Raw genomic sequence first — 6,159 nt, forward strand, 5'->3', positions numbered from 1 at the left:
CTCATAAAATATTTGACTTTCAACCAGTTTTAAACCAGGTCTAAATTAGATCTAAATTGCACTAAATTATGTCTAAACTGACCAGAAAACTAAATTTGTAATTGCTAATTATAATGTATTATATCTAAAACCCTGAGTACCACCTGAAGTAGCCCAAGTACCATTAGTCTCACACTTACAGCTACCATTGAGAATTCTCTCCTTCCAGGGCTGTGGATGAAGCATGAACATATTTTGCATATTTTAGATCAATGTGGAAAACTAGAGGAAAGAACATCCCAACCCTACACAGAAATGAACCACATGGTCTATGAATCAAATGATCTTTCTGTGAGGCCATTGTCATTCAGCAAAAGGCATTTTCTACAACAGACTGTGATGAACTAGTTTTCACCAGAAACTGCAGACGACTGGGCTATAGTGTTTTTTAGCTCACATTGGTGTTTACATAGAATTACGGAAAGCCCTACATTAGCAGCTGAGTGCTCCCACATTCAAAGGGCAGAAAAACAAGATTGTGTCAGCAGAAACCCAAGTAATTAACCCCGGACTCTGGGCACAAAGTGTTGACAGAATGTGTACAGTGGAGTGAGTGGACACGCGAACAACGTCCAGGCAGAGCTGGTAGAAAAACAGCAGACAGTTACTGTACGTCGACCTGACGGCTTTCCCTGGTGTCGCATAGACCATCTGCCCCATCACACTTCAGGAAAATAACTGCAACTATAAAGTGGCCAGACGTGGGTTGTCGTTTATGCACATCTTGAATGATGGTTTGATTTTTTTTTACATTCTTAATTATTATATACAAACTAAGAACAAGAGGCAGGAAAATGGCCACAGATCTGCGCTTAGATGTGACTTTTTGAAGGTGTTCTCGCATCAAATCATCACATTAAGCTCTTATTGTTTGTTTGTTTATTTGACTTGTGACAGTGACAGATATTTACTGATCAACACCATTCTGCTTCTACAAAGATTTTCTTCACACCCTCGTCTTTAAAGCAGAACTAAGTCAACTTTTTACTCATTAATGGTCCGTGAGAATAAATACTACACTGACAGAAAAGACAAAGGGAGAGAGGGACATTGTACATTGTGGCACAGCTCAATGAAACAATGGAGATCTTTTTTTTTTCCCACTCAAACTTGGCTATGCTAAAGTGGCGCTAGCCTGCAGTTAGCTTTGCCCGTTAGCCTGTTAGCTTCTTCTTCGTGAGTTCGGGAAATTCCACAGTTACCATGGAGATCTGCCATCTTTGCAGCTGTTAGCATACATTTCCATAGACTAACATTAGCTAAAAACAGTAAGTAGATAAAAAAGCTGTGGAACAAGTCCGTTAGCTGCTGAGTTACTGCTGGTAAATACACTGTGGTGTTCAAGTGTTTTAATGTGAACAATAACTCCAGTATTTTAGCTTTTAAAATCTCCATTAGTTTACAATTGCTGCTAATCCCATAATGCTTAGCGATATGACATCACATTCCCGAACTCTATTAGTGTGTATTGCGTCTCCAACCCGGAGCAGGGAAGTTGCAAGGGTGGTTTTCTGTCAGAAACACCAGGGGGAGATGAAAGTTGTACTTGTATTACCCCCCAAAAGGGACAACGAAAAGGATTTATTAAGGTAGACAAGTTCCTTAGTTCTTCACCAGATTTTGTGCGTGGCAAACAAAAACATATTTTTCCTTTGTGAGTTTTTGTCCATAACTTGTCAATGATTCACAAGTCTGATGTCACAGTTTGCTCCTATATTTATACACAACTGTGACCAGAACCCATGATAAATGGGTAAAACCATTCATTAAATTGCCAGAAGCTCACATTTTTCTGCATATGCGCCACTAAGACACAGCCACAGCGGCGCGCTAAGTAAAAAGTAAAACATTAGTCAAAGTTGTGAGTACACACTCAAAGTTTTATTTCCCGATCGCTCGCCTCAAAACTAACTCCCAAACTCCACCAACACGACGACTTGATGTTCTCTCGTAATTGACCCATGGCGATTAATTCGAGCCCTAATCCCGATAATGACTTGGGAATGATCTCAACCTGTATGCCCGCGCTGCCCAGGGGCCTACAGTCCATTGTAAGCACTGCTCCACTGTACAAGTGATTATGGGCCAGTCCGGAGACCCCCGCCGCCTCTGATGTGGAGACGCGCCTGCCAGCAATTACATCCCATTAGCGCCTGATTGATAGCTTCTCTAAGGGCTAATGCCTTTCTATTGCAGAGGGGGAGAGGAACAAAAAAAGGGGGGAAAATGACAATAAATACATAAATGAATAAAACGACACTTCGCATTACTCAAATCCTTGCCCTCTTTGTGTCCTTTAAGCGGATAATGCAGTTGCCTACCCGTTTAATGAAGTAAATGACTCCAAAAGGTGCGAGTAAGAACACAGCATCTCTCTGTTGCGGGTGCACGGTTGAGCACTGTTAGGAGTGATTTGCTTAGCCCTATACACTGGGATTAGATTAGCAGAGTTTTATTACTGGCAGTAACGGTACAGGTCAAATCTAACCTCATTTGAATGACAATGGAACAACTACAGTATTTAAGCATTTATCAACATTTACCTATTCAATTTCAGATTAGAAAGTGACTATTTGCAAGTTAAAATTCCTTGAGTCGCGAAACTATCTGAGCCGCTGTTGGTTTTGTCGAGGCTTATCTTGAATTTTCCTAAAAACTGAAGGTTTTATTGCGGCGCAGATAGATAAACTAACAGAAGCCCTATTGTTCGCACGCTGACAACCGCTTTGGCTGCCCAGAGTGAACCTTTAGAAAGTTTAGAAGTGCAAAATGCTGAGTGGACGAGATTCAACAATGCCACTTTCTCTGTATTATCAGCAGCCCTTAATCCCGTGTTAACAAGTGCTGTACACCAATCAACTGCAGTTTGTTTTTTCATTTACAACTTTACAAATACTTTATCTTTGATTGCCCAAACTGTGCTACATGTGGTGCTCAGGGTCATCTGCAATTGTAGACTTATTTCAATCTTACTACTTTTTGAGCTTCATTTTAAGCAGATGTAAATGAATATACAGTTGTGCTCAAAAGTTTACATACCCTGGCAGAATTTTTTTTTTTTTTTTTCACTCATAGTGGTCGTGTGAAGCCATTTGTGTGTGAAAAAAGGGGGCTTGCTCTTTTTAAATCATAATGAAAAAAGAAAGTACCAAAAATGACCCTGATCAAAAGTTTATGATCAAGAGGAATTGGCCGCTTTACCATAAGATTATATAAAGAACATTCTCCACAACTACCGCATTTTATTCAGGTGTTTTTGTAGATAACACATGGTTTTACACATAATTTAGTCCAGTCTAGTTTTATCCTGAGTCTCCAGTTTTGACCATCATCTATTCTCAATAATGCTCCCTGCTTTTAGTCCAGAGTGCGCCGGCATTATCCAGTATGTCACCTACATATGTTATGGCTTAAAAAGAAAACCTCCCCTTCCTTTATACGACCACCCCTCCGATGCCCTCTTCTGAATTACCGCCCCTCCCTCCTCGTCCTGCCCCCAGCTGAGTGACAGTGTGGGGGCCGGACTCCTCCTGTTGCGAGGCCTGGATTGAGCGCTGCCTTATTGCCCCACTAATTATCAATTACAGGCCGGGGCTTCCACACCTGGAGCAGGCCGGGTCGGGAATGAGCTTAGCCCATTAGGACGGACCTCCGACCGGGCTGTTTATGGAGGGGGTGGGACTGGACCCCCCCCCCAAGGTGTTAATGGGCCTTACAGGGGTGAGGTGTGCTGCCGGGGCTATGAAAGTGTCTGATGGCAAAAGCAGATTATATATTATCACAAGGGCATGATATTTAAGAACGCCTCACAGAACCAATGCTATATGAAAGCATGAAATGACGCAAACAGTATTAATCCAACAATCCAACATGATGTACAAAAAGTAATGGCCAAAAAGCACTTCATAATGTATCATAACTAACAATCCAACCAAACACAAAAAGTACATGGTCAGTTATAGCAGAGGTTCCCAGACTTTTCATGCCACAACCCCTTTTAATAATTTCCAGGAAAAATAAAACCCACTATGATAAGGAACCAGGCAGTAATTTCCCGTTTTGACTAAAAATAATGAAGTAAAGCATTGTATGATGACGTGCACTGCAGACGTTGATCCACACCACTCTCTCTTATTAGTTCTATCTCTATGCATCATTGGTGGCTTGTTTTGCCCTCATTGGTTCCATTCATCCAAATTCAACTCAAATCCTCAGGGAATACTAATTCAATGCTAATTCTATATGGTGGACCTCCAGGCTGCTTATGTGGTTAAAAGGAGCACTATAGGCAGATTTTAAAGCCTTTACCCTCCACTCCTGCATTGCATTTTCATTAAGGGAACGAAATGCTATGAAAGGCTGCATGATTAAAGCTTTATCACAATGTACCAGAACACATGCACATGTACTTACATCATTTTCACCAGCAAACATTGTCCATAGACTAGTATTAGCTGAAACATTATAACAATGTAAGGGAACAACTAGGGTCACTTTTAGTGATGGGTTTTTCAGCTCTTTATTGGGAGTCTTTGGGATCCGTTCACTTCAGAGAGCCGTTCTAAATACTGGCTCTTTTTAACCTCTTACCCCCGCCTTCACCAAGTGCATTTTCTCCAGTTTAGCTATATCCAAATATAAAAGGTTACAGCCTAAATGCCGGTGTATATGCCTCATTTGAAAGAACATTTAATCTTTTCCCTTGCCATTTTGTCATGTTGTAGTCATTTTTAGGACATTTCTTATCATTTTTTGTCATTTTGTTGCCACTTTTCTGTTTCTCTTCTGTGGTGTTTTTGTCACTTTTTTGTCCAATTTTTGCCACTTTTTGCCAATTTTCTGTTGCTCTTTTGACACATTTTTGTCGTATTTTTGTCACTTTTTCATTGCTTTTTTGTCACTTTTCTGTTATTATTTGGTTTCTCTTTTGGCTCAATTTTGTCAATTATGACACAAAGTTGTTCACATTTTCGTCTCATTTTTGACGGTATTAGTCACTAGTTTTTTCAAAAAGCTTCTAGATTTGGGTAAAGCCAAACTGGAGAAAATGTGCTCTGTTCAGGTGGGGGTCAAAGAGATATTAACACCAGCCAGATGATTCACAATATCCAAGACACAAAAAACCACTACTTTTTATTTAAATAATCTAAAATCACAATGGGCCTGGCATCTACGCTTTGAAAAGTATTTTTGTGAATAAAATCTTGCACCAGAACGAATAAAAAGAGGCTGCAACTGTCTGACAAATCATTTTTTGTGTGCATTTAGCTTTGACTTGTGTCGCCTGCTCCATTGTTGGGCTGATTCTTGTGTTCATTCAGGGGAGTTCTGGGTAAAATACAGATCCGGTTTGAACCGTTCACCTTAAAGAGCCAGCTGGTCATGAACGTCACTTCTCCAAATGCTTTTATGTGAACAATGACTCCAGCATTTTACATTTTTAAATTTCTATTGGTGTATTATGAAATTTGAATTTTTGGACAACACAATCCCAAGCTCGCCTCACTGAGCTGATTTACAAAACTGAAACCAAACAACACCTGAATAAAAGATCGTGTTTATACAAAATTAGCATAAAACATGTGAACAAAGCATCTAAAGACACTGTGTATAATATTTCCATAATATCTATACTTGAAGCCTCTCTAATCCAACGTCAATATCCACTGCTGTGTTACAGGAATGCCATACAAACCAGCGCCGCTAAGCACATTACCCAATGAGCAGTCATTTGCATGTAGCATGTCTAATATCGCCGCATACTAAATCATCAAGTGTGACACAAAACATGCATACATCACTGCCTTCACATTGTCAGACGTTTGTATTCGGGGCAGCCTCTTTACCATTCATGTCCGACAAAAATAGATCTTCTCCTCTGCGGATGCAAATACAATTGACTTATCATGACAATAGCAGCTCGAGCTCATCACCGCTCCATTCAGCTGTTAGAGCGGCTTTTAGGTGAAGGTTATGCCGCTCAATGGTTAAAGGAAGAGACTGAAGTTTTGTGGAGGAATCGGCTCCGGGCGTGCACAGGGAGCCCCAGGGTGACGGAGGGGACGAGATGCGCACTGACTGCCTGTGTGCTTTACAGCTTAAGATTTTTGACCATGACAT

Source organism: Gobius niger (assembly GCF_951799975.1).
Source record: "Gobius niger genome assembly, chromosome: 10".
Taxonomy (NCBI): Eukaryota; Metazoa; Chordata; class Actinopteri; order Gobiiformes; family Gobiidae; genus Gobius; species Gobius niger.